Source organism: Sylvia atricapilla, chromosome 9, assembly GCF_009819655.1.
Source record: "Sylvia atricapilla isolate bSylAtr1 chromosome 9, bSylAtr1.pri, whole genome shotgun sequence".
NCBI classification, from domain to species: Eukaryota; Metazoa; Chordata; class Aves; order Passeriformes; family Sylviidae; genus Sylvia; species Sylvia atricapilla.
Genome location: NC_089148.1, coordinates 8,598,774 through 8,625,933, shown reverse-complemented (window position 1 = coordinate 8,625,933; position 27,160 = coordinate 8,598,774). Strand labels below are relative to the sequence as shown.

Sequence of the window (27,160 nt, the reverse complement as noted above, 5' to 3'; positions counted from 1 at the left end):
GGAAAAAATCACTTCCTAGCAGAAAGTCCATTGTTATCTTCTGAACCTTAAAGAAAAGGAGCACGCCGTGACTCCAGGCAGTGACATTTTGACTCCTGCCGTTCTCCTCTCGAGAGGCAGATGCAGCTCAAACTTCCATCGCTGGCTCCGTGACTCGCACGGGAGGGAACGCCGGGTGTCTCGGTCCGCCCTCCCTCGGCGGGGCTGGCGGGGAGCGAGCCATGCAGCAGCACAGGACTGCAGCTCTTCAATCAATCGCTCCGGCTGCACATCCTCATTAGTTACTTTCAGGCTATTAACAGACGCCCAACTGCCGGCTTCCCTCCGCTACCGAAATTCTTCCCTGCGCATCCTGATTCACAGCGGCAAACAACGAGGTTTACGGGCAGAGACAGCCGGCTGGAGCCACGAGAGCGGCGTTTTCCTCCAAAGAGCCGAAGGGAAAAAAAGGAGAGGAGCCTTCTTCAGGGATAACATTACTTGTGATGTCTTTGCGTACCGGATTTTGATTTCGGCAGAGTTATAATACGTCTCTCCCATGGATGCTTGGATACTGACAAAATGGAGCATAGAGGAGGAGAGGCGAAGGAATCTGGACCCTGCGGTATTAGTGTCTCACTCAGTAGATATTTATCTTTTTTTTAAAAAAAAGCAAACTGCTGACACTGAGCCCCTCAGTCTGCTCGGGGAAAGGACCGCTAAGAGGGAGAGCAGCCTGGTGAAGTGGGCAGAGCCCAGCAGCCGGTGTGGTGTGCTCCACTGAGGACCGGGCAGGGCACAGCCAGCTGCAGGGCGATGCCCGAGCCCTGCCCGCAGCGACCGAGCGCATCCCGGCCCGCCAGAGCCAGCGGGAACCGAGACACGGCCCCGGGGGCACAGCCCTCCTCCTCTGGAGCAGCACCGGCCCCGCTCTCCTACAGCATCACCTGTTCCAGAGCGGGAGGGTAAGTCCCCATCAGGGCACCTTTAGAGAACAAAGCACTTGGAGCAGGGCCAGTGCCAGCCCAAGGTCTTTGAGTCAGTCCCACCAGCTCAGGAGCCTCTGCAGTGCTGCCAGTTTTACCTGATGGTGCACTTGAACACCACCAGCTGCCTCCCTGGCCTAGATGAAGGGAAACTTTATTTTTCTGCAGCACCTGTAAGTACTGCTCGGCCCAGAGCTCTGTTAGGTAGGATATAAAGAATTGTCTCTGCCATTCCCTGCCATTCCCACGTCCATGTAACAAAGCAAATGGGGTTGATATATTATCCCACTGGAACAGGCACCTTTTATGTTACACTGCCTAGTAAGGAGTAACGTAATAGGTTTGGCTTCCTCTGCTTTTCACGCACAGGAAATCACATCAAAGCTGCTCCAGTAATTTAAAACAGTCTGCTAACTTTGCTGAGTCATAAATGGAAACACGAGCCCAAATTCCCCACTATTTTCCACAATACGTTCTGCAGGAGGGGTAGTTTGGGAAAGAGCTTAACTTTAACATGAATGGAGTTGAAAAGCTACCACAAGGAATGTGCCTAGTCCCCTTGCCTTCCCTCTTCTCCCTAACATCCGCAATCCAACTTTTCTGCAAATAAAATGTTGACATTTCATGGGCAAGACGAGTTTCTTCTTTCCTGATAGTGTACCAAATGTGGAAGGGAAAATAAAATATTCACTAGGTGCCTGCAGTGAACTAAAATAAAAAAACCCTACCTTTCCCTCTCCTCTCCTTCTCAAAAACAAGAGCAAATAGACATGCTTAGTCCCTAGGAAAAGGAAGGCCCAGATCCAGCAAAATTGTCGAGATATGTTAACTGGAAATCAAAAGCTGAAGCAACTTGCTATGATGCCTGTAGAACAGTATTTTTGCTGAGTCTTGTGAAAGAAATCTATACTGTCACCACCAGGCAAAAAATTAGACAGTTCCCTCCCCTGCTCCACTAGTAATGCTTGAGGCTACTCTTGCATAATCTTCACCTGCTGCAAAAATCAATGCACCTCTCATCAGCTTAGTATTAAATTACAACTGCTTTCTGCATTGCTCACCCTCAGGGACTGAGGCTACAGATAGATCACATTGTGTAGCCATCAAAACAATCTGAAAACCTTTCCAGCCCTTCTGATTCTGGAAAGAAAAAGAAAAAAAAAAAAAAAAGGCAAAAGGGAAGAAAGCCCACCTGACAGATCCTCCCCGTTTCAACCTTCGACAAAAAACTGCAGAATCTTACAAGGGTTTGGGGTTGAATGGGCCTTAAAGATCATCCAGGCAGAGACACTTCCCACTATACCATCAAACAAATGAGTTGTGAACATCCCAATGGGTCACTTTTATCACCTGATAGCTTGGTGATACACAGTAATATTTATGTAAATAAGTATTTCTCCAAATAAGTATTTACACACTTCATAGAAGCAGTCAGTTCCAAATGAGTTGAGGCAATTACTCTGCAGTGGCAGATGTCTCTGAGGAAGGAACTGCCCAAGGATACAGTGCAGGTCAGGTCTCTTCTCCCATCCTGTTGAGCCACTCTCTGCCCTTAGCAACACCACAGCTTGTTCTGTAGGCAAGGAGGAGGGTTTGTGTAAGCCAGGTGCCACTTACTACATGGAGCAGTGGTGAGGGTTGCTCTCCTTTGAAGGGAACCCTCTCTGCCACAGTGACGTAGCCTCAGTGACCTCTGGTCACGACAGGGCTCTGGAGGTTGACCTAAATTTCCTATTGCTGGGTGCTGTGGCCACTTGAAAGGCTTGCTGTGGTGGAAATTTGTATTTTTACTCTGAAGAGCTTTTTCTCCAGGTAGGAGAAGGCACTAAACAAACCTCCTAGCTTTGTGGGACAGCCACACCAGGTAGGAATTATTTACAGATATAGAAGAACAAGAAGAGGAAGAAGTGTCTCAATAGCATTTTTTAGATGGGTGTTACCTAGTGAAATAGGAAGCCTCGTATCAAAGTAAATAAAAATGTTAATGTTCTATCTTGCAATAAACATTCTCTCTCATTTTGCTCACTTGGGGAGAATTCAGACTTGGGCCCAATTCACAGATTGTCATAAAAATTTCATGACATGCCTGTAAAAGAAACCTAAGGAAAAGGCAAACTCAACCCCTCCCTAATCTGTTTTAAGTCCTGATGTCCAAGTTTGTGTTCTGACTAAAATACATTATGCACAACCTGCAAGGCATAACTTAAAGGAAAAAAAAATAAAATTGAAATTTGCAGAGATAGCTTTTCCACATTTATGAAGGCAGCCAGACGGGGAAAAAATCACAAGAAGATACATCAGAGTGAATTCAACCAAGTTGCAGAACACTGAAGTGCACAAAAGCTGCCAAGCCTGGAAAGGGAAATACAAAGGGAACCCTGCAAAGCTCACTGGCTGTAGAACTGCAGCATCAAACAACTGCTAGATACAAACTATGATCAAAACCTCTCCCAGTCCATTAGCAGGGGTTTGAAAAGAAGATACTGTGCTTTTCTAGGGATTGAGTCACCCAGATAAGTCTTGGAAGATGATCCAGGTAACTATAAAAGATTTTTAATTTACAGACAGGCAATTCTGTTGGTGTTAGACACTTGCATTGTGCTGGCATATAAAAAAGGTCCAACAGAATTGGTGCAAAGTAGAGAAGGTGCATAGAAAGCAACCTGAATGACACACTAAGTCACTTAAAAGATTCTTAAGTCATTGATTCCTGAACAACTTTAAAGCCTGAAAGACAAGACCTAACATGCGAAGCAGATGAATATTAGGAGAGGCTGGAAAGAAGTGCACAGGTATCATAGGAGAAAATAACTTTGGGGTTTCGAGTATAAACTCCCACAATTAATTTTCCCTGAAAGTTTGGAGGAAATGTGGCATTGAGTGAGTACAACATCAGCTGTTCTTAGACATGCATTCGCTTTGAAGCAGAAGAACAAATCCTCCAGCTCTGCAAACCAAGTCAGAAATGAAGCAGATGCACCTCCCTAAACTGCTCAACACATCCTCTGCCTGATGTGCATGGCTGTACAAAATTTGGGATAGTTGCTCCTTTTTGACCTCCTCATGCAGGAGCCTCTAAAACCTCCCTTAATGCTTGACTCCACACACAGCCAAACAAATTGCCTGGACAACGGTGCCAACACAAAAGCAGAGACAAGGAGCTGCTGCCCGTGACCTGGAGATGCCGGTGTCCTCATTAGTTCCTAATGATCTTGGACTGCCCCTGCTAATTCAAATTACCTTGTGTTTGCTGCAGAGATTGCACACAGACAATTAACACTGATCAGCTGACGCATGGTAACTTGTTCCTGCAGCCTAATTTGTTTAGAGCCTTATGACTTAAACACACATTAGTGTGATATCAATATTTATTGTCCTTGTTATTAAACAACAGCCTTGAGCCACAGCTTTCCAAACCAATCCTTTTGCTGTCTGTAGAAGGGCTGTGAATAGAGGCATTCTCAAAAAAGCAGTCCTTTGGGATAACCTCACTGGTTCTCAAACGCACCAAAGCTCAACAGCTCCTGCCTGTTCCTCTCATGGCCCAGAACGCTGCTCTGAGCCTCAGCACTTCTTGCTCACTGTGGCAGGATTTTGTCCCTGAGCAGTAAGAATTATTGTTACGGACATAGGAAAAGGCCCAATGTACTGCAGACATCCAAGAGGTGTCAGTGAACCCTACATGTGGTCCCAGAGTTAAGACACCACTTGGGAATTTTTATTCTAAATGCATCTGCACATTTCTCTTAAGAAGAAAGACTTTGAGCAGTCTCCCCTGATTTATCTTGCTACCATCACACAGTTTAGAAGTCAGGCAAGCTGACAGAAATGAGAGGAAGTGGACTGAACCCAGCGATCAGCTTGTCAAATGGCACAGAGAAGAAAACCAGAGCAGTAAAGTAATATTGTTTACTCCACTTTCGTTCATTTGCTGCAGGGCACATGCCCATTTGCAAGGTAACCTTTGCCCAGTGAGTTTATAACTATTTCACACAGGCTGTAACCGAGTTTAATTAAAACTGCACACCACTTAAAAGCTTTTAAAAAGAAATAAGGTCAGGTAACTGAAAGACAGAAGAAATTGAGCACCAAAGTCCTAAAGGCTTCCCAGTAAAGTGTTAAAACCCCAAAAATACAGTTTGTACCCTACCGTACCAAGGAACGAGAGAAGGCTTTTCTCATCTTCCGTGCTGCTATCCAGCCATTCGGCCACATGCCCAGGAGAAAGAAGACTTATTCTCCAGCCAGAAAACTTTTCCATACAGAACACAGTAAGTGAACGAAGCAGGGTAGGAAGGACAGGGAGGAGCTGATGGTCTTGGGATTCCAGTACTCCAGTTATTGTCTACACTGACAAACATGAGAGCACGATCCTCTGCCCTGTTCTCTCAACCCCTACACCTGACACTGCAGGCATGGGTGGAAGCAGTAACTGGGATTTGTACTTGTCCCTTTGTGTCAGGTTTCAGTCCAGGCAGGAACAGGAAGAAGGCAAAAAAGGGAAGCAGGGGAAACTGAGGTCTCAAAATCCAGAAGAGGCAGCAGGTTGTGATAGAATCAACTTAAGTAAAAAGTAGAAATACATCAGTGCTGAAGAAGCTCAAATAAGTCAGCACAATAGCTCATCAGCTAAGAGCAATGTAGCCCAACCATTCCTCACAGTGTGGGCTTTGTTTGAAGGCTCAGGTATTGTGCTTTATGCTAGAAGAAAAAACAGCAAGCTCAGAGGCAATTTAAATCCCCTCCCCACTACTGACGAGCCTCCATTCCCCTGTTTACAAGCCCCTTCCTGTTCCAACTATTATCCCAGCATCCCAGCCTTCCTGGCAATGAATTTGTTCATGCAATGGCAGGTTGATCAATCTGTGAATAGGAAGCTCCCACCCCTCCCTCTCCCCTCCTCCTGCATGGCGGCGGCATTGATCGCAATAATGGAATCTGCTGCTGGCTGCCAACAGCAGCAGGAGACAGGGGGAACTGCTCCTCTTCCTCAGCACCCAGCAGCAGGAGACAGGGGGAACTGCTCCTCTTCCTCAGCACCCAGCAGCAGGACAGGGGGATTGCTCCTCTTCCTCAGCACCCAGCAGCAGGAGACAGGGGGACTGCTCCTCTTCCTCAGCACCCAGCAGCAGGACAGGGGGATTGCTCCTCTTCCTCAGCACCCAGCAGCAGGAGACAGGGGGACTGCTCCTCTTCCTCAGCACCCAGCAGCAGGACAGGGGAGACTGCTCCTCTTCCTCAGCACCCAGCAGCAGGACAGGGGGGACTGGTTCTCTTCCTCAGCACCCAGCAGCAGGACAGGGGGAAACTGCTCCTCTCCCTCAGCACCCAGCAGCAGGACAGGGGGATTGCTCCTCTTCCTCAGCACCCAGCAGCAGGAGACAGGGGGGATTGCTCCTCTCCCTCAGCACCCAGCAGCAGGACAGGGGGGACTGGTTCTCTTCCTCAGCACCCAGCAGCAGGACAGGGGGAAACTGCTCCTCTCCCTCAGCACCCAGCAGCAGGACAGGGGGATTGCTCCTCTTCCTCAGCACCCAGCAGCAGGACAGGGGGGACTGCTCCTCTTCCTCAGCACCCAGCAGCAGGAGACAGGGGGGACTGCTCCTCTTCCTCGGCACCCAGCAGCAGGAGACAGGGGGACTGCTCCTCTTCCTCGGCACCCAGCAGCAGGAGACAGGGGGGATTGCTCCTCTTCCTCAGCACCCAGCAGCAGGAGACAGGGGGGATTGCTCCTCTCCCTCAGCACCCAGCAGCAGGACAGGGGGAAACTGCTCCTCTTCCTCAGCACCCAGCAGCAGGACAGGGGGACTGCTCCTCTCCCTCAGCACCCAGCAGCAGGAGACAGGGGGAAACTGCTCCTCTTCCTCAGCACCCAGCAGCAGGACAGGGGGACTGCTCCTCTCCCTCAGCACCCAGCAGCAGGAGACAGGGGGATTGCTCCTCTTCCTCAGCACCCAGCAGCAGGACAGGGGAAACTGCTCCTCTTCCTCAGCACTGAGAACAACCACAGCCCTACTGGATTCCCCCCCACTGCCATGGGGCAAAGCAGAGAGAGGTATGGAGACAGCAGCAGTCTTGGGGGCTGAAAGAAGCCATCAGCATTTAATTTAGCTAAAACTATAAAAACCAAGCTAAATGGGGAATAAGTGTGCCCTGCCTGGCCAGCGAGCTTGCCCTGCAGGGAAGACTCGTCGCCGTGACTTTATGAGGGGTCACATTTAATTGTATGGGATTTACAGCGTAAGGTTTATTCCACACAAAAGAGCATTTTGCAGGTTTACACATGCACGAGCAGTGACGAATCCTGGTAAGTGAGGGACTCGTGGGCCCCACAAATCAAAATTGCCTTTGTCCTCAGGGGATGGGGCTGATGCTCTGATCAAACTGCACTCTTTAAAGAGACAGCCGCCTTTTGCTCACCAGTTTCTGAACCTGTCTTTATTTTAAATAATTGATACACTTGCCAATCCCTATTACTAACAAGGATATTTGCTGACCACTGACTAAAACTCAAGCTACACCAAAAAGCCATTAGATCAGCAAAGCAAAAAATTAGATACCAATGAACAAATGAAAAAAAAAAAAAGTATTAAGTCCCAGCAGGGAGGAAAATTCCAATTACTAAGACAAACTGTAGCAAGTAGTGTTTGTGCAGGACAGATATTTTCATAAAACACCTGCTAAGCAGGGCAGATGCTCTACAGAATTCCCAGTTAATGAGGGAACATGGGATAGGCAGATCAGGAGTGAGGTAACCCAGCAGCGTGCCAGACTGAGCAGAGCTGTCCTGTTCCCACTGAATAAGTGCATCTGTATCCCATATCTGGGATAAAACCCAGAAACATTCCCTACATCATATAAAATCCTGTGACAGATAGATTTCTTATCTATGCAAAAAGAGCTGCTTGTGTGTTTTGGGGTTTTTTTTTGGGTTTTTTTTGTTTTTTTTTTTTTTTTAAACAAAATTAACTGTTCCAACAAATTTCCCTGTATCTGTGGGAGGATCACATTTTGTCCAGCTTCCACAAGTAGAACTTTTTCTTCAAGACTATGCAACTGATGACATAAATCTACTTGCAATAAAAATGGAATTAAAGAATTTTTAGAGAAAGGATTAGATAGTTATTTTGGTCTATCTGGTTGGTCAATATGAATCGAAAATTTCAGCCCCTTTCTTTTAGTGCCCTAATCAAATATTGTACTCACAAGCACCTGAGTGTCTTTCTATTAAAAACTTGCAATATTAATTATCAGCTCTATAAATAAAAGGTTCTAGAGAAAACAGAGTTATGAGTATTGATTTCCCATGAACACTTACCAATTTTGCATCCTTTCTAGGAGTACAAATCACATCCAGATCTTGTTTTCCTCCCTGGCTGCCTCATCTTGTGTAATAACGTAACTTTATCAATTTTTTCCAATATTTTAAAATGTTCATGATAGCAGCAGAGGTATAATACATATCAAATATGAAACTGGCTTATTGGAGTGTTTTAAAATATGGGAAAATAAAAAAATTGGTAAAAAATGGAGCAAGAACTGGCAAAGACTTCAGTGAGGAGGATGCAACTAGGAACTGAAAGGACAGTGAAATTTTTGATAAGCAGATTTCTCCAGTGAATTAACATTCCTGGGGAAATCCACAGAAGGGGACAAAACCTATATAAATATATCCCTATTATTTATCTCCTTTTCGTGTGGTTTAACACAAAACACATAGTAACACTAACATGCAAGTCACCTGCCTGCAAGGGACTGTCAGGAGCTGGAGACAGAGCAAAAGCAAGAATTGAAAAGTCCTTGTAAGAAAGTAAGTCGTGAACACAGTCCCTCTAGGAATCCTGGAATTTTTAAGTATAGAAAAGATGTAGAAGAGCCACTGACATTCCAAAACACCAAATCCATCTAACGTGACTTGACAGACCTTTAAAGCATCACCCAGTGATTTCATCCATTCACTGAATTACTTCCGAACAAAGAAGTCTTCCAAAAACAGGGCTATCCAATTGTCACCACACAAGGCAAAGACATGAAGAGCCTGTGTGATCCCCTGTAAGCTGTTCCAATGGTTAACCTCACTCCTGCTTAGCAAACTGCTCCTCTGTTCCAAGACTGAATTTATCAAGCCTCGTCTCCCGACCACTGGGCTCTGGCTGATGTTTGTCTGCTTTGACAGTCCATTATCAAACACTGGTATCAGAAATGTCCTCTCTGCTTACATCCTTTGAATGCTGGGTTTCAAACAATCCCTTCAAATACATCTTCAGCCTCTTCTGGAGCATTGATTTTGATTCTTAAACCTTTGTTCTGCAAGAAAACCAGAGACACAGCTCCACAGCTGCAGGAGGGGTGTAGTGCTGGTGACAGCAGAAGTTATACTGTGAAGAGCTTCTTAAATTTGTCTTAAAGGTGCTCTAAAGCTTTTCAAACACCATTAAAAAAGTCTTGTCCAAATTTTCCAGGACAGCCAGATTGTGAGATAAAATGCAAATCAGCATGAGAAGACTATTCAAAACCTGACTAACTTATTTTCATGCTCTGGGACCTACCTGCACTGGGAGTTTGTTGAACCAATGTAAATCCAGATACAAACTGCTCTATTGACCAGAGTAGAAGTATGGAAAATATGAAAATATGGAGAGGTGGAAAGGATCAGCAAAGTAGTAATAAAAAACCTCAAAAAATCAATCCATAAGAAGAGATAAAAAAAGCAGCTAATGTCTGTCTTGAGAGACTGCTTTCCAAAATTAGCACCAGTAGCTGTATGAAATAACAGGTGAAAACATCAGGAAACCTGTTCCAAGTGTTTGGGTTTATCTCCCTCAACCCTGAGTTCTGAAAGCAGATGAGTTCTCAAGCCTGGAAATCAAACCAAGTCCTTCTGCCTTGGAACATTTTAGAAAACCCAATCATCTAAAACCTGTATACATCCCTCCCTGGTAATTCCTGCATTACAGCCACTGGCTGAACTCTGCAGTTGTCACAAATGTCACTCTCCTGAAGTTATGAGTCTGAAACCCATGAGGCTAAGTAGCTTTGCCATCCTGTAAATATAGGAATTAGCTTTCTTGATCAGTGAAACTACTCAGAAGCATGGGTCTCAGAGTTTTCTACAGGAATTTTTAGTAAATGAGAATTCATAATATACACAAATAGTAGAGCAAAGATGCCTTGTGATGCAGATGCTTTGTAAGCACATAGTCACGGTGATATTATAAATCATAATATATTAATGTTCTCTGCATGAGGCATTTTCAAGGGGAGGAAAAATGGGTCTTACATGCACTAGGGACAGGTGCTGACAGACTGACTGATGGATATTGCTTTAGTCAGTAGATGATGTCCTCACAGCAATGTACTTTAGATATTGTACACCCCAGTCATTCTTAATAAAACGTCTTACAGATAATTTAGGAGTGAATAAGAAACAATGAATGTTTGTTTCTCCATCCCGTGGATCAATGTCATGTGTCAGGCAAAACTACTCACCTTCATACCTGCCCATTAGGAAATAACAGGAGTTCTTGGAGGCACTTTGCCCCAGAAAAACGCAAAGCAGCACTAACTTTCCAATCCTGTTTCCAATGCCACAGCATGGAACAAGCAGCTAGCTTGAAAATAAGTTTCCCACACACCTAAAAATGTCAATTCTATATGCACAAGGCTCCGTTTCCGTCATTAAATCATTTTAAATGTCTATCTATAATGAAAGTAATTTTGCTTTGAGGAGCAGCATTACAATGTAATAGCCTCCTAACCAAGCTGTGATCTAGTTCAAGAGGATCCCAGAGGACAAGGCTGAGTAACTCAGCCTGTATTTGGAAATCATGCTGGAGATATTCACAGTTATTCTGGAACATGGGCAACTTTCTTGGCTGAACCTACCTAAGCCAAAGCAGCATGTACATGTGACACAATCCTATGAGCCAGCTACGAGCAGAATCATTCTGTTGCAGTGTGAATCAATAGCAGATTTATGTCAGACATGACATGATCTGGACAGCCCCACTGGAGCATGGCAAAGTACAAAGAAAGCCCTTTTTAATCAGGAAAAAGAAAAAAAAAATATGGACACTCAAGTGTCTCTTCAAGCCAGTTCATTTATTGTGGAAAGTGAAACCATGCTGATGAAGTGCCAGCCCACACATACACATTATAGTCTAGTGTTTTATCCTTTCAGATTGCTTAATGAAGTGATTTTAGCACAGTCACTGATCTCTACACTCACTCTCAACAGCTCTTACCCAGCTGCAGATGACAGCCTCTGCACACTGATGCAATATTGTCACTTAGCTGGGTAATTGTTCCCCTCACTTCCAGAGTGAGCACCACCAGCCTTCCCAGCCCAGCTGAGGTCAGAGACCTTAACCAGTGGTTACTCAGGGGGGGGGGCAGAAGAAAAGAATTTCCTAAGTAACAATTTCTGGAGCAGAGAGGAATCCAGGGGCAGGGAAAGCTGTGCCTGCTGACAGCCTGGAAAGATAAATAGTGACAGAAAGGCTCAAAATGAAGGTGAGAAAAACAACAAACCTTGAAGTTCTCTAGTACATAATAATACAGCTGGGCAGAACTGTTGGATTTTCAGAACTTCCCTGATGAACAACCATGGGGTATTTTCTTCCCACTTCCACAGCAACTTAATTACATTTTTGTACTCAATCCAACTTCCTTGGGATCCTCAGAATAGCCAAGGGATTCAGCTAAGTTCCACTGCTAGCAGGCCGGCAAGTTTGCAAGTACCTATTAATGACCATTCCAAAAATATTAAGCTAATTTAATTCCAAATTAGGGCCAAGGCGTTATTTACAGAGCCATCCGCTCTGGAGTGCCTTTCCAGACTGTGAACCATATGCCTCATGTCAACAGATATCTTGAATTAAAGTATAATTACTCCCAGCTATATATTTAACGAGCAGAATGTAAAGGGTACTTAATTTCCGATGCTGGGAATTCACAAGATGACATTTTTCCCAAGAATTTTTCTGGTTCACCTTGCAGGCCACATAGTTTGCACAATCCATGTCTTCAAGAGTGCTGTATTTTATGAAAATAATTGATTAAGGCAGTTTTGTTGGCATGCTTCCACCATTCATGTTGGTGTCTACTGTTACTTCCTGACCTGCTGTTTTTCCTTGGGCATACAGGCTTAAAGAGAGCTGGGAAACAACCAGGAATGATTTTTCTTATTTAGACTCATTTGGATGACATCTCCAACAAGCAAACAAATGAAAGAACAAGTGAGTGAGGGCTGGGGTTTGGGTGGTGGTTGGTTTGGGCTTTTTTGTCCTATGACTCCACACTATCACATACTTCACTACCAGAGAAATAGAATTTTGAGTAAAACAATTCACAGGACAGAGAACTAAATATGTGAGAGAAATAAGTATCTTATCATTCAGTCTGCAGCATTCTGCTTCCATCAGAATGCCTGGCACCCACATGGATGGCTTCCAAGTGCTGTGGGATGCCATCCACCATGACTGATGTGATGATCTAGTGACCACGACACTTCAGGTCCTGGCCAGGTCACACAGGAACTGCCTCATCAACTCAAGCATTGTTTACCCTCTTCCTACAATGTTTTGGTTCCAGGTGACAGCCTTGCGTAGCTGTCCCACAACGAGTTCAACTTGTTGCTTGCAGCACCACCTGAATACCAGCGATTCCTGCAGAGCAGGGTGGAGGGTGCTGTGCCAGCAGGGAGCTTTACTCCACCCTGAGGTCACTGCTTGCTCCCTTCATGCATCAAGAACCCACAGCTCTGCTAACAACATCAGGTGGGAGCTGAACTCTCCATGACTGGCACAGACAAAAATAATAAAAAAAAAGTTACCTGCACTTCTAAACAGCACATAAGGAGACAGAAAAGCACCACCAAAAAAGCTCCTAGCGTGCAGGAGCCTGAAAGCACGGGGCTTGCTCTTACCAGCAGAAAAGCAGGAGCATTCCAGAGAAGCAGGGGCTGTGACCAGCAATATGATTCCCTACCCCTGCCCATGAATCACGAGGTCTCCCTCCCTCTTGCCACTCAGTTCCACCTGTGTTTATAAGAAGACTAATGTTCATCTCTGTATATGCACCAAAATACTGCAACTGCCAAAGCCCAAGGCCCTGCCAAACTCTAGAGATCGGTGCAAGGAAGGCAGCATAGGGAGGGGTTTTTTAATCTGTTCCCAAATTAAGGACCAGATTTGGTGATGAACGACGGAAGCACAGCAAGGGAAGAGACTGCATAGTTCAAGGAATTTTTACAAGGATATACCAAGTCCTCCATCTTGTGGACATGGGCTTAATTTCTGACTGATGCAATCTCTTAGAGCTTCCTCTGGACACTCTGGTGAGAGCTTCCCTGCAGAAAATACAGCTGAGATTTTGGAGTGACTTTGGGACATACTAGGCCAGGGCTTAAAGGGCATGAATGCTGTGAAAACTGGCATTAGAATGATGCTTTATTTTGTACAGCCGGCATTTTTCTGTAGCCATTACCCCTGGAACAAACAGATGTGGAGACAATTACAAACATCTATTCTAGAAAGAGGATCTGTCAGTCAGTCTCAGTGAGACTGAGCTTGGAAATATGACTGAAACCTACTCCAAAACAAATCAAAGCAATTAAGAAAATGGATAAATAAATAGAAAAAAATAGCTTCAATCCCCCTCTTTAAAGCCAGACATTGATTTTTCAATGCTTGTGGTTGGTGTCACTTTTAAAGGTTGAGCTGAGACTCTAAGGAAACGTGTTGGCAGAGCTGTTTCATTTCTCTGGCAGGTGTTCATATCACAACATTGCCCTCCTAAAGTCCCTGCTGAGCACACTGCAGGTGCAGGAGAAGAAAAATGCAGTATCATGTGTTACCACAGCAGACCCACAGCCCAAGGATCAACACTGCTCTGCTAGGCAAGAATGTATCAGGAAAAATTTCTTCACTGAAAGAGTGGTCAAGCACGGAACAGACTGCCCAGGGAAGTGGTGGAGTCACCTGGAAGTGTTAAAAAATGTCTGCATGTGGATTTTAGGGCCATTGTTTAGTGGTGGCCTCAGAGGTGCCAGGTTAACGGTTGGAGTTGATGATCTTGGAACTCATTTCCAACCTTAATGATTCTCTGGTTCCACACAGACTCACCACAGCCATTCGTGGCTGCCACCACCTGCTCAGAGAAGCAGCCATTACTCTGTAACCCTATTTTTGTAGTCATGTGTACCACAATAATTTCACCAACATTTCCCATTAAAGCCATAACATATATACTCCTAGCCTGGACACAATTTCACGTGTGGAGGTGACAGTGCCCAAACCATAAGCTCTGCCTGTAGTTGCATCATTTGCTTGCTGACTTCCTGTGCAGATTTCCCTCACCAGAAGCAGTCACCAACAGCTAAAGAAAATGAAATGGAAGGGGATCATTAGGTCTCCCTTCTGCCATTGGCCCAGTTTCAAATCCCACCATTATCAGCCCTCCTAAAAAACATTTGTGCTGTCTTATGCTAATTAGCCAAGAAATCTAGATAAAAGGAAGTGTTCCCTTTGTGGAGAGTTAAAGCTTGGACAAGGTACCTACCTCTACAGGCTGGAAAATGAATCTGTCTCTTGTTGCCAATGAGCCATTTACAAATGCCATCCACACCCTGTAATTTGCTGCATCCCCAAATTCTCTGACTTCCAATACTACACGTCACACAGATTCCCAGATATCAGAAAATGGCAAGGTTAAGGCTCAGTGTAGCAGAACGTCCCTTCCTCCTGCTTATGCACAAATGAAGCTGATTTGTTCCCATGAGCTTTAAAGAGCCATGACAGATCTTTCTGACACAAGTCACCTCAAGTATTCATTGCAATCACACTTTTCTTCCCCCTCCCCGGAGATTTTAAAGAGAAAAAGAGCAAGAGCACCCACAGAGTATCAGAAAAAGCTGGGCACAACGTGAAGAATTTACAGGAATATAAGTTGCTGCTCACGTCTGCCTTCCACAGCTCCCCGGTATTAAATTCTTAATTCTCTACCTTATTAGCATGTTAATTGTATGAAAGAGCCCCCAAAAGAGACAGGAAATTCAAAAGGCATCTTCGTGGTAACTACCCTAAAATCACCTAAATGAAATTTGGAAGGGATAGGCATTGTGGTGCCTTGAACTTTTCTGAGCAGTTTGCCAAAAGTTTGCTTGGTTTTCAAAGAAACGCGTGTTTGTCTGGGAAAAAAGCTAAGGCAGAAGGTTTTCATTTTCTGATCAAGGAATTCAAAAGCAGCTGCAGAACAAGCCCATTGGTTCAGGCTAACAAAAACAGTCTCTCCTAGTTAGTAAATTAGTATTCACCCTGTCTATGGATGAGGAGGAAAATGACTAAGGAGGACGTCGTAATCAGCACCTATTAAAGGAGGTTTCCAAGGTAGAAAACATTTGACTCAGGACATTCCATTCCTCGGTTCCTTAGACAACATTTATTGGTTTTGTAGCTACTGGAAAATGTTCAATCATATCAAAAGGCAGGAAACTTAAATGCTTTGTAGCTTGCTATCACTTAATGTATTTTAAGACAAAAGCTGCTGGAAAAGCAAGTGGCATTGCTAAGGCAGCATCCTTTATCTTGAAAGGAAACCAAACCTTCTTGTTTTTTATGTACAACCTGTAGGATTCCCTGAACTGCTTTGATTTAAAAGCGATTTACCATCACTTTCTGGTAGGACAGGAAGCAAGGTTGGCAACATCCTTCCCATGCTGGAAACATCACACAATGCCAGCCACAAGTAACCACTAACAAATATTCCCACAGTGTGCCCTTGAATGATGGTGTCTGGCCTTATCTAGAAATCCAATGTCATTAAAAAATACATTGACTTAGGCAAGGACTTTCAGTGAGAGGGAGAGAAATAAACCTCATGATTTAAGTGGCAATAAAATAGATTTTTAGGTATGAAAGCTCTGTACAAAAACCTGTTCTTCATCTTTTCATCTATGCATTGTTCTAACACTAACATTTAACTTCTGTACCAGTGAGCAGAGAAGTACCAACGTAAACATCCCTTTAAAGACCTTTGCAGAAAGCTGAAATCATGAATAAGAGTCGATATACACGTGCAACGTGGATTAAAACCCCTGCAAGTTTCTTTGAGTTGCTTTGAGTCAAGAAAATTTTAAATCTCCAGCAGAACACCTCTGTGCCTCCCAGCCAACCCCTGCCTCACTGCAGGGATCAGCACAGGGATCAGCGCAGGAACCAGCACAGGGATCAGCACAGGGATCAGTGCAGGAACCAGCACTGGATCAGAGCAGGAACCAGCGCAGGGATCAGTGCAGGAGCCAGCGCAGGAACCAGCACTGGATAAGTGCAGGGATCAGCGCAGGATCAGCGCAGGGATCAATCAGCACAGGAACCAGCGCAGGGATCAGCGCAGGAGCCAGCGCAGGGATCAGTGCAGGAAGCTGCACAGGGATCAGCACAGGGATCAGTGCAAGAACCAGCGCAGGAACCAATGCAGGGATCAGCGCAGGATCAGTGCAGGAGCCAGCGCAGGGATCAGCACAGGAACCAGTGCAGGATCAGCGCAGGAACCAGCACTGGATAAGTGCAGGGATCAGCGCAGGATCAGCGCAGGGATCAATCAGCACAGGAACCAGCACAGGAACCAGCGCAGCAATGCACAGCCGTGTCAGCAGGGATGTGTCTCACCTGTGCACTGCATTCTGTGGGAATGCTCTCAGCTCCACCATGGTCCTGCCAGGATGCCGAGCAGGAAGGCGGCGCAGTCTCCGCGCTCTCCTCTGCTGTGCCGAGCGGCGCTCCGTGCCCCGGCCGGGCAGGAATGCAGCAAAGCCGGAGCCGTCCAGCTCCCTATTGAGCTCCGAGGCTCGGGCTGAGCCAGAGCCGCCCTCCCAGAGCCGCCTGCCCTCCCAGCGCAAGCGATGCTCCCCCAAACCAGCGGCACGATCCAGCCGCCATGGGCACACGCTCCATTTTTCCTGTCCCAAGGGAGGGTGGAGGAGCCGAGAGGCAGCGCAAGCACTCGGGGTGGGGTGGAAGGGGTGTGGGCAGGAGGAGGCGCTGCCCTGAAAAGCCGTCTGATGCTGAGAAAACTCGGGGATTTCAAGCAGCTGACTCCGAGGCTAAAAGCAGCTACAGGGAAACTTAAGAGGGTGATATCACTGCATACGCTGTCCGGAGTGCAAGAAGCCGGTTTACATGAAAACATCTCATGAGCCGGACTAGGAACTACATCTGAATGTGTTTGAAAAACTGCACTTCCTTTGAAGATGTTTCCCCACTTCAAATGCTTCTGCAGCTTAGGAAATACACAGCACCAAAAAAAAAAAAAGGCCCCAGAGTCACTTAAGCAAACAACGAACTTCCCTCCCCCCTCTTTGTTTTCTGCACTGCCTTTTTTATTTTTGTCTTTAAATTCAAAGATCTGTGGCTTTGGTGAAGTCTGATACCAATTGCCTTTTCCTGAGCTCTGTGGCGTGGTGGTTTTTTTGTTTTTGTTTTGTTTTGGTTTTTTTAGAAGTACTGAGAGCTGAACTTCCAGGCATTTTTTATTTTAGCTCTATCAATTTTATTATTTATAGCTCTTTAAGGCACAGAAGCCAAACCCTAATTTTTATTTATATTTAGCTATATACATTTTATTTATTTTTTAGCTTTTTAAGGCACAGAAGCCAAAGTCTTCACAGTTTGGTTGCTGCTGCCACCACGCCATCACTTTACACGTCCTGACACCCTGTTTAAAAGCCCATGGTCTGCCCTCCAGCAGGTCCCACCTGGCAGCCAGAGCACACAAACACACACACAAACAAAGAAGAATGTGAAGTTGTTCAGCCTGTTGCTAAACAGGCTAAAATCGCTCACCAAGAACTGAGGGGCTCCATGCCCCCTCCTGCCTTTTGCTGTTGTCAAGAGTGAGTGTTCTGTTTATTTTTAATTTTCTTCATTTTTTCCCTAATTTTCTTCAATTTTTTTCCCCTAATTTTCTCTAATTTTGCCATTTGATTGGAACAGCATATTCTCCTCTGATACAGTCCTTCTTTCCACGACCTTTTCTTCTTGCAGGTTTACTTAAAATGAGCTTCTGCACATTGTCTCAGATAACAATTTCCCACACCCCCAGTGTTTCCCCTGGAAGAAACAGTAGCTTTGGTCACCCTACCTCCTGCCAAGGCTCAGGTGGAAAATCTGAGGGAAAAGCAAGCCTAGCCCTTGGGAAAGAAACTTACTGAATGCGTGCTTAAATAATACTGATTACAAAATAAACAATAGAAAAATTATTTATTATTATTTACTGCTCCCTTGTCCTCTAAAGCCAATTACTAAACTACCCCCAGGGATCCTGCACCAAGAGTAGCAATGGAACAGAAAAGCTCCAACAGAAAAAAAGGCATTCTTCCCCCAAAATTTGTCACTAACAGCAGCATAATAAAATGTACAGCCCCTCCAAAGACAAATTGGTTTGACCTGCTGCTTGGAGATGCCAAATTACTACTGGGAGCAGTAGGGAAAACTTGGGATCACGGTGGAGCCAGACTCTGCAGAACAGCAGCAAGAGTTCCTAAGCACCCCTGATCTCCTGTGTGTGCTCGCCCCTGCCCGGCAGAGCCACGAACGCTCTGCTAATTAATTACACAGCCCTCTTCATTCCAGAGCTCTGCACCGGCGGCATCCGCAGCACCACAGAAAAGCATCTCTCCCGAGGGTGGAGCAACAGCACTCAGTTCATGTGTACCACAGGGCACGAGAGAAAAGGTGGAAAAAGGAAGGACTGGGACACAAAAGTTAGCCTGTACATCTCTTCAAAGGGTTCTTTTATGGGCAAATCCTTCCTTCCTTCCTTCTTCCTTCCCTCCCTCCTTCCTCTCTCCTTTTCTCTTCCTCATCCTCCTTTCTTTATTCTTAATTTGTCTAGATTTGTTTCCATGTTTTGCATTTTCTTTTTTCATCATTTAGGAGCCCTCTGTTTTAAAATGAGGTTCTAACAGAAGGGTTAAAACTTTAGATTCAGCTCTGAAATATGGCCATAATCTGCCAAAGAATATTTCTCCCAAAGAAGCCATTTTTAGTGACGCAGGAAGGTTCAGTCCTGGTATCTATTTTTTGTCAATCCTACAATTTGCTGTATGGACCTCAGAAAAGGATTTCTGAAATGCTGAAGAATCTGTCTGAGTCAAGCAAAGACAACTGCTGAAGACTTTGGTAGAAAGAGCGAGTGGAGTGATTAATAAATAAATTAGGGGTGGGAAAGGCAAATTGTGCAAGTACTTGTAATGATTCTAGAAATCTCCCCTGATTCAGAAATTTGAAAGGCAGTTTGCAAAGTCTAGGGATGAAAGTTGTTTCCAAAAGACTGTGACATTGAATAAAAAATATTAGAAACCCTTGGTAATATTTTGTGACTTCTGTTCAAAATAACAGGATTTTTCTGCTACTGCTTTAGCTTGTCCATGCCACAGAGCAGCAGGAAAAGACCACTAGTGAGGAGGTAAAAGTAAGATGACTGGAGTTTTCAATGGTCAGATCCTCACCTAAACTGCATCCAGCTCACCGAAAGGTCGAGGAAGTATTTGCAGTTTCAACAGAGACAGAAAAACAAAGCAGAAAACCCCTTCAGTTCTTCACTGGGTGATGTACCGATCAAGCAGCCTCAAACATGCACCAAGAATCATTAGTCTGTAGCCAAAAGCACTTTACTGGACACCAATTGTATCCTAATGGGCACAAATCACTGCTAGAATGTATAGTCCTCTCCAGCTCCAAAGCTGCTTTTGGGAACCCAGGATTAGCTTGCAGCACAGAGGTGCCTGGTAGAAGAGTTTCTGATGAACTCCAGTGGAGTTCAATAGCCCAGTTTTCCTCTGTGGCTCTTTTATTTTTCCATTAAGTAAATTATCTCACTCTGCTGAGCTACTGAAACATTTTTGTCCATTCTGCAGATAAAAATCACAGTTCTAATTCTTTCCTCCCCTTGTGCCATGAAAGAGGGATCACTGACAAAGAGTGGCAGGTTAATAAAATCCTCAGTACATGCTTGGGCTGTGGCTCCACTTCTACTGTAAGAGCACTGGCTCCATCAAAGCCAACACAGAGAACAGCTCTGTATTACACCAAGCTCCTCTAACTCCAGGCTGCTACTGGGGGTAATTTGGAACATCTCCCAGGTCAGATTCAAAGCCAGCCCATCACCACAAGGAGGATGTGAGCATGACTTTGCTGCATGAAACTGAATCAATTCCCCTGGGAAGCGACAGGAGCAGCACCAGGGAAGGTGGGAGAGCAGGGAGACAGGAATGTGCACATCCCTGCACAGCACAGACAGCTTTGTACATTTAATTTCACACAGACTTCGAACTCGATGCATCCAATCCAATCTCATAAATACCTGCATTTTGGGGTATCAATTTATACCAAAGCAATAAACTGATCAACAGAAAATCCTGGAAACTAATACCAAACTCTGAACCAGATGAGTACTTTTAAGTTTAGCTCAACAGTTCAAATTAACTCTAGACAAGACAAGGAAATTCAGGCGGTAGGAAGGAAGGCTGATTTCCCACTAGGTGTTAAGCCAGTTGTTACTGATGGAAAAAAGGAAAGTATACCTGGTTGGGTGAAGTGTAATTACCCTTTGCCACAAGATAAACAAACTAGAAAAGAGAAGCTACAAAATTGAACAATCCACAGTGAGTTCATGTATGATTTTTGAGGCAATTTCTCTGAAGAATTTAATAAATAATTTTTTATTGCTGTTCTTGAGAAGACAAAGGAGTCCTTCATAATAAACCAAGGTTTGGTTAGAACACAGGCAACGAATCTGCCCCCAATGGCCCAAGAGCCACCAGTTTTTAGAAATTACTACATTGCACAACATGCTCTCCTTACAAAGTGTTCTTTATGCTCTCAACATAAAATTTAAAAATCACTAAAGTGATATTTTTTGTGTGTGCTCTGGAAGCAGTGGGCAGGGACGAAATATACATTTCCAAGGGAAAAAAAAAAAAGCCCTAATGGATTATGTGTCAATATTAGAAAGCTGAGATTATGTGTTCTTACCCCTTATCTCTGCCCTAAAAAGGTTTAAGATCTAAACAGATAGAATTTGCTTCATGATGAAACTCGGCTTTCAGCACAGATGATCTTGTGTGCAAGGGAATAAAGTTCCAGCAGCATTCAGAACAAACCAAAATCCTTTGGCTTGGCTTGGGTTATAGAAGAAGAAAGATAGCAGGTTGGCAATTTTCTCTATACAAATAACTCCAATTGCTCAGGGGAATGTCACTGAGATCCAGGCATCCTGTTTGTTACATCCAGCCTCCCTGGAGCCAGCTTTAATTTCAAGTGGAGTTGTCTAAACTCTTCATCCTTCCAAGGCAGGCAAATTGCACTGTACATTGTCCAAATTTCAGATTACTTCAGGGCTTTTCCCAAACTTTCCTAACCTCTTTTGTGGAGGCAAAAGATAGCAGGGCACTTTTCACACAGTAGATGTTTCCCTGCGTAGCCTGTAAAGATGTGCAAGAGCAGCTGGATTTCACAGGAGGTTTTTTAAAAGGCAACTCGTGGTTTGTATGCATCTGCATTTTGGGACAGCACATGATGGGTAAACAACGTCCTCTAAAGACTTAAAAGTTTTAGAATTTCAACTGATCTTGGCATAGTTACACTCCCTACTACTCGTACCCAAGTCACAGCACTAAGAGATCGTGACCCAAGGCAGCAGACAGTGAAGCAGGCAAAAGCTGTAGTTGTCAGCAAACCCTTGTTTGTGTAATTACATGAGCCAAAGGCTTCAGATCCCAGCTCCCTAAAGGCTCCCACGCATGGGTTCTGGCAACTCTGGCAGGTCTGGGCTGCAGGGAAGCAGAGAATGGAGCCATGCGGCTCAAAATGCATGGGAGCACCTGCAGCCTGTGGAAACACCGTGTGGTGTCACATCCCACAGGGTGCAGAACCCGCTCCCTGTCCTGACCTCAGCCCAGCAGCACCTTGCAGCTGCTGGGGGCACTGCAACTGAGGTTTGTGGTACAAAGCACAGGTCAAAAAGAAAATCCCCAACCACTCACTCACTGAGGCTTGCTAAATGACATGATAAAGGGAACTGGCAGCAAGGCATCTGATTCTCCCGGGTGTGCAGAGAGGAGGATGGGAATCTCTCACAGGTACACACAGACACGCTCGTGCAAGCCCAGCGAGCTGCAAACACGTCAAGTCAGCACATCTGAATCCATGTTTCTGCCAGAGATACTGCCAAACACACCCCTCAGTCTGAGGGTTAAACCCAAGCCCTGTTTTGTATCCCTGCCATGCATAACAGTTGACAGTAGATGGGTATTTTTTGCACATGGCAGCAGGGTGAAAAAGCAGACAGTGCTACTGGGAAAATTACTTCATCCAGACACACCATAAATCCCTACAGATGAGATACAGGGAGCTGTGAAGTGCATTTTCTCATCCCTACTTTGTAACAGACATTGTTTGTAGGCCAAGCTCAGTGGTGGAAGGTGAAGGACAGCCCTCTTGTTGGCTTAGAAGTTACAGGACTTCCATTATATCAAATTCCTGTATATCTCCTAAATAAATCTTTGCTAAACATAAAAATCTTCACTGAGTATAAAAACTGGTGCATTGCAGATTTTTCCATTGAGCAGGTCACAAACAATCCCTTTTCTCCCAAAACAGTCTCCCTCTCCCCACCTCTAAAACTAGTAACCTTTTCCAGGTATTTATCTTACTGTACTCTTACTGTACAAGGATCTTAATTATGTGGTGTGCACAGAGTAAATCTGTTTTTTCTTTCATCACAAATACTCATTCCAGCTGGAATATACAGAAAGCGAAGCTCAGCTTTGATAGTTTTAGTTGTAAACAACTTTTCCTTAGAAACAGCAGTTACTAAAATCACCCCAGGAATCTTTTTGGCTCTTGTCTGTCTCTCCTGCCAGGTTTTTACCTGAAGGAAGAGCATGGGCTGGGTATTGGAGCAATCTTCCCCAGGCAGGGTTCAGCAGAGACTTGCAGGAACTGTTCTAAGAGCTACACATTATGCAGCAATGAAACCAGATGCTGCTTTACTTAGCTTCTGTTGCTCACTCCAATTCCAAAGCCTCTGGATTTTTACAGGAGTACAGAGGCATGATTCCTGCCCAGCTAACTGCTCACCTGGTAGCAATGCAATTTGTGCCTGGCATCAAAACAGATCATTCTTTCTCAATGCTAGTGACTCAGGGTGAGGACAAAACTAAAATTTGCAAGGAGCATCTTCACCTGTGACCTGCTTTCCACAACCTTTTTTCAAGAGATGCATATTCAGACTGAGAAAAAGCAGGGTTAACTTGCTTCAGTGAGTGAAACAGCCCCTTTTTTCTTCTTGGATTGTTTCACCTCCAAATATAGCAAGAACATTTATTTGCATCATGACTAGCCTTTCCAAGCATCAGAGAATCTCAAAAACTTTTCCTGATGATGCTCTTCCCTAATAATTTAAAATTAAAAAAAAAACAACAGCAACAAAGACCAAACCCTAAAGCATTTCCTCACTTTCAATTCCTTCTGATATTTTCACACATGCAGGCAAAACACCCCTCTTATTAATGCCACAGAGCTGCCAAAATCCAGACTTTTGCTGTGTAGTCTCCTTAACAACTCTCATTTAGAGTGAGCAGGTGGCGAGAAGGAAGCAGAGCAAGAGAGAAGACAATTATTTTGGGAAAGGAAGTGGTAACTGCTACTAGCCTGTCAAACAGCATGAATGGTGGAAATCTGAATCATGCTTTTACAGTATGAATGGGCTAATTCCAACACGCTGTTATAAACAATGATCCTTTAAAAGGATGTAATCTCCCTAACAGGAAAAAATACACCTGTTAGAAAAAGAGCAGTATCTGAAGCAGAAACAGAGGCAAAATGGAGATGGGCCAGCTTCAGTTCCTCTTCCTGTGACATTTAGGTGCTGCTCTCCAGGGCCTGCATCATACTTTGTAATAGAATTGGGCCATTGCAAATAACACTTGAAAGAAGGTTAGAGGCTGTCAAGCTGGAGTTAGGAAGAAATTACATCTACATTTTTAGCTTTCTTGAATGGAGGCTCCTCTGAGTAAGTGCTGCCAAGATGAAATCCTAGCAAGTAAATGACATATTTAGAGTGTGCCTGTTCACTCACAGAGGTATTACTACAATGATAGGGATTATGCACCAAGGAACTTTTATGGCATATATTTAACGGATGGCTTGCTGACACAACTTAGTGTACAGTGTTATCTTCCAGCCAGGAATTAAGAATCTCAGCATTAGCAACAACCTCTCTAACTGCCTGCAAGCAGAGGGCAAGGTTCTAAGCTAGCAGCATGTGCCGAGTGCCTCTGGAGTCATAGTTTTTAAATGATCTTACTAGTTTTCTGTATTTAAACAAGTCACTTTCTATCTTGTGGTGGTTTTTTTTTTCTGTGTCTGCCCCTCCGGCCCTCGTTTGAGGGTGACCACAGTGGTTTCTGCCTGCACAGAAGGGATGGCTCAGCTGCTCCTCTGGCAGCTGCTGAACCATCACAAATTACGGCTTGCTGTACTGAAGTATGTGGAAATTGGTGTCTATCTTGGTACACGGGGCTGTAACCATGGTGGTGCAGCAGCTGCCTCCCAAACAGCTGAGCCAACTCTGCAGCAAGGGTGAAAAATGAAAGATCCGGCGAGAATGACTTCAGCAGCCCTTGGGTGAAGCACACTTGACTTAAGGCTGAACTTTGGGGAGTTACACAGCTCTTGCTTCAATTTCTCAGATGTACTGTGGGTAGTTTCTCTCCCACACACTTCCTAGGAATGGTGCTACACGGATGTGTGCATAATTCTGTAAAGAATGCCACAGAAATCTGCAGAATGGGTGCTACTGCTGATTATGCAAAGCCCTTGAAGAACACTCACTGTTCCATTTGCTCCATTAACAAGGAGATTCTCATGCAAGCCATAACTTTACTGCTACAAATGAAAAAGAGCCCCATCACCTTATCCCCCCCCTTTTCATTTTTAATAATTAAATCTATTATTTAGTAAATCACAAGAGAGGTATGGCAACCTTACTTAAAGAAAAGAGGAAACTCTATTGCTATGCCTTCACCTCTGCACTAGAGCCATTCCTAAGGAGCTCTTCTGCAAGGAGTAATTTCAGATATCACTGTCAGATGCAAAGCCTGCAGTTGCCATGTTATTCACATGCTTCCCTAGGACAAGCTTGATATTCTTATCATCTCTGCATAGCAATTTCTCTACCAGATACTGTAGCTGCCTCTGCTGTGCCTTTCAGCTTTTGGTGTCCATTCCAAAGCTATTTTAGTGCAGTTGTTATCTGCACTGCTTGTGATACGTCCTGGCTGCCACCATCTGTTTCTCTCTCTGTATAAAGATGTGCAATGGTTCCCTTCACTAATGAGTCCTCTGGCTCAGCATCTTGACATAAAGCTATTCCCACTGCTTGCTATCAACCCACTTTTTTCATTAGCAGGAATTCTGTAATCATGACAAGAGACATTTTTAACCAGGATGTAGGAACAAGGGAACTGCCTAGAGCACTGCAATCTGAGATTATATATGACCTTCCCTCCCCCTCACTCTCACCCATACTCACAGAAAGGGCATTGCTCAATTTTCCCCTTCCCATTGCATGCCCAGTTGCTTTGCCTACACACTCTGTGACATCTGTATTCACTACAGTTGTAGCTCTCACATGTAGATATCTTGTACTTTTAATATATTCTTGTCAGGCAGATAGCAAATAACACACTACAAGATGCCACTTGCATCTAAAACTGAAGCAAAATACACAGCATGGCAGATACCAAATAGCAGAGTCATCCATTCTCTACAGCCTTCAAGAAAAATCAAGAATGTTACAAGGTTCCATCTAAAAATATAACACTGGGATTTCCAGCTATTGAGATTCTCAGCAAAGTCAAAAAAAAATGTACTCTTTTTTTTTTGCACAAGCTATAGAAGAGGAAGGCATTTAAATCTTAGATTTTTAAAGGGCTTTCTAGCTTGTGAAGCTACAAATAATATTCATTGCCTAGTGGCTGCAATACAATCCTTCTTTCACTTCACTAGCCATGTACTTGGAGTAAGTATTTTGCCTACAACACCACGTAAATATGATTAATACCAGGTTTAGTTCCAAAGAAGAATGAACATTTATTCATATGGCAAAACAAGTTGATCACTTAGAGGTGCATTTGAAACACCACAAGCAAATCCAGTCAGGGCTCTTTTCATGCTACTCATTTTAAAGTATTTTGCAGTTTTCCCTCCTAAATCCCCAACTTTGCCCTGTTTATTTTCAGACTCCCAGAAATAAAAGAAAAGAATCTTATCTGCCTTCCTCAAAGAAGGAAGAGTTAACCGATGTTACTGACAAGTACAAACAAATAAGCAATACTGTTGCAATGTGTTAATTAACTATCTACAAGGGTGGGATTTTCCTTACTTGTGTGCAGTATACTCACAAAATAAAATTCTTAGTAAAAAAAATAAAGTCAGCTGAGGCTGTGAAATGAAAAATACCTTATCTGCTCTTAACCTTTGATAGCAGTTATCAAGGCTGCTTTACTATTTACAGATGCATGTTTATTCCTCATAGCTCACTCTCCCAGAAGTGACATTTTTCACAGCTGAACCAGGGAAGAATTGCTCCTACGTCTCACCAGCCTATGTGAAGGAAAGCTTCTTGCATAGGCTGGGAAAAGAAAGAAGAGCTCACACATGTGCAGTTGTGCCTCTTCCTTCTTTTCTGGGAAGAGCTGGAATGGTGCTCTTTATGCAACCACAGCTGGGGTGGAAAAGAGGGGGAACTGGGCCAAACCTGGACTTGGGGAACTACTGCAACAGAGCTTTTGCCATTTTAAATATGACATTTTAATATATTTTTAGCCTATCTTTTCTTTTGCTTTACCTAAATTTCAACATGGATCATTAGAGCCAACAGCAGGCAGATGGCTGCTTCTTTTAGGAACTGCACCCTGAACAGCACGAAGTAAGCTAGACAAAAACCTGTTATTTGGTGCTTGTTGTGAAAATATGAAGCAAAGGAAATTCCAGAAGTGAGGTAAAACACAACCACTCAACAGTTCCAAACCAGCGGGAACCACTTAGAGCGAGAGCTGCATCCACTGACCCGCATCCAGCAGCTCTCACCTTTAAATCCCAAGGCTCCCTAGCGAGTTTAAAAACACAGCT

At 44.3% G+C, this 27,160-nt stretch overlaps 1 protein-coding gene across 5 annotated transcripts in view; it reads right to left on the bottom strand.

The window, feature by feature from the left end:
* The window catches only part of RASAL2 (RAS protein activator like 2), a 161,364-nt gene that overhangs the window by 44,262 nt on the left and 89,942 nt on the right, over positions 1–27,160 (bottom strand). The gene's annotated exons all lie outside the window — the stretch shown is intronic.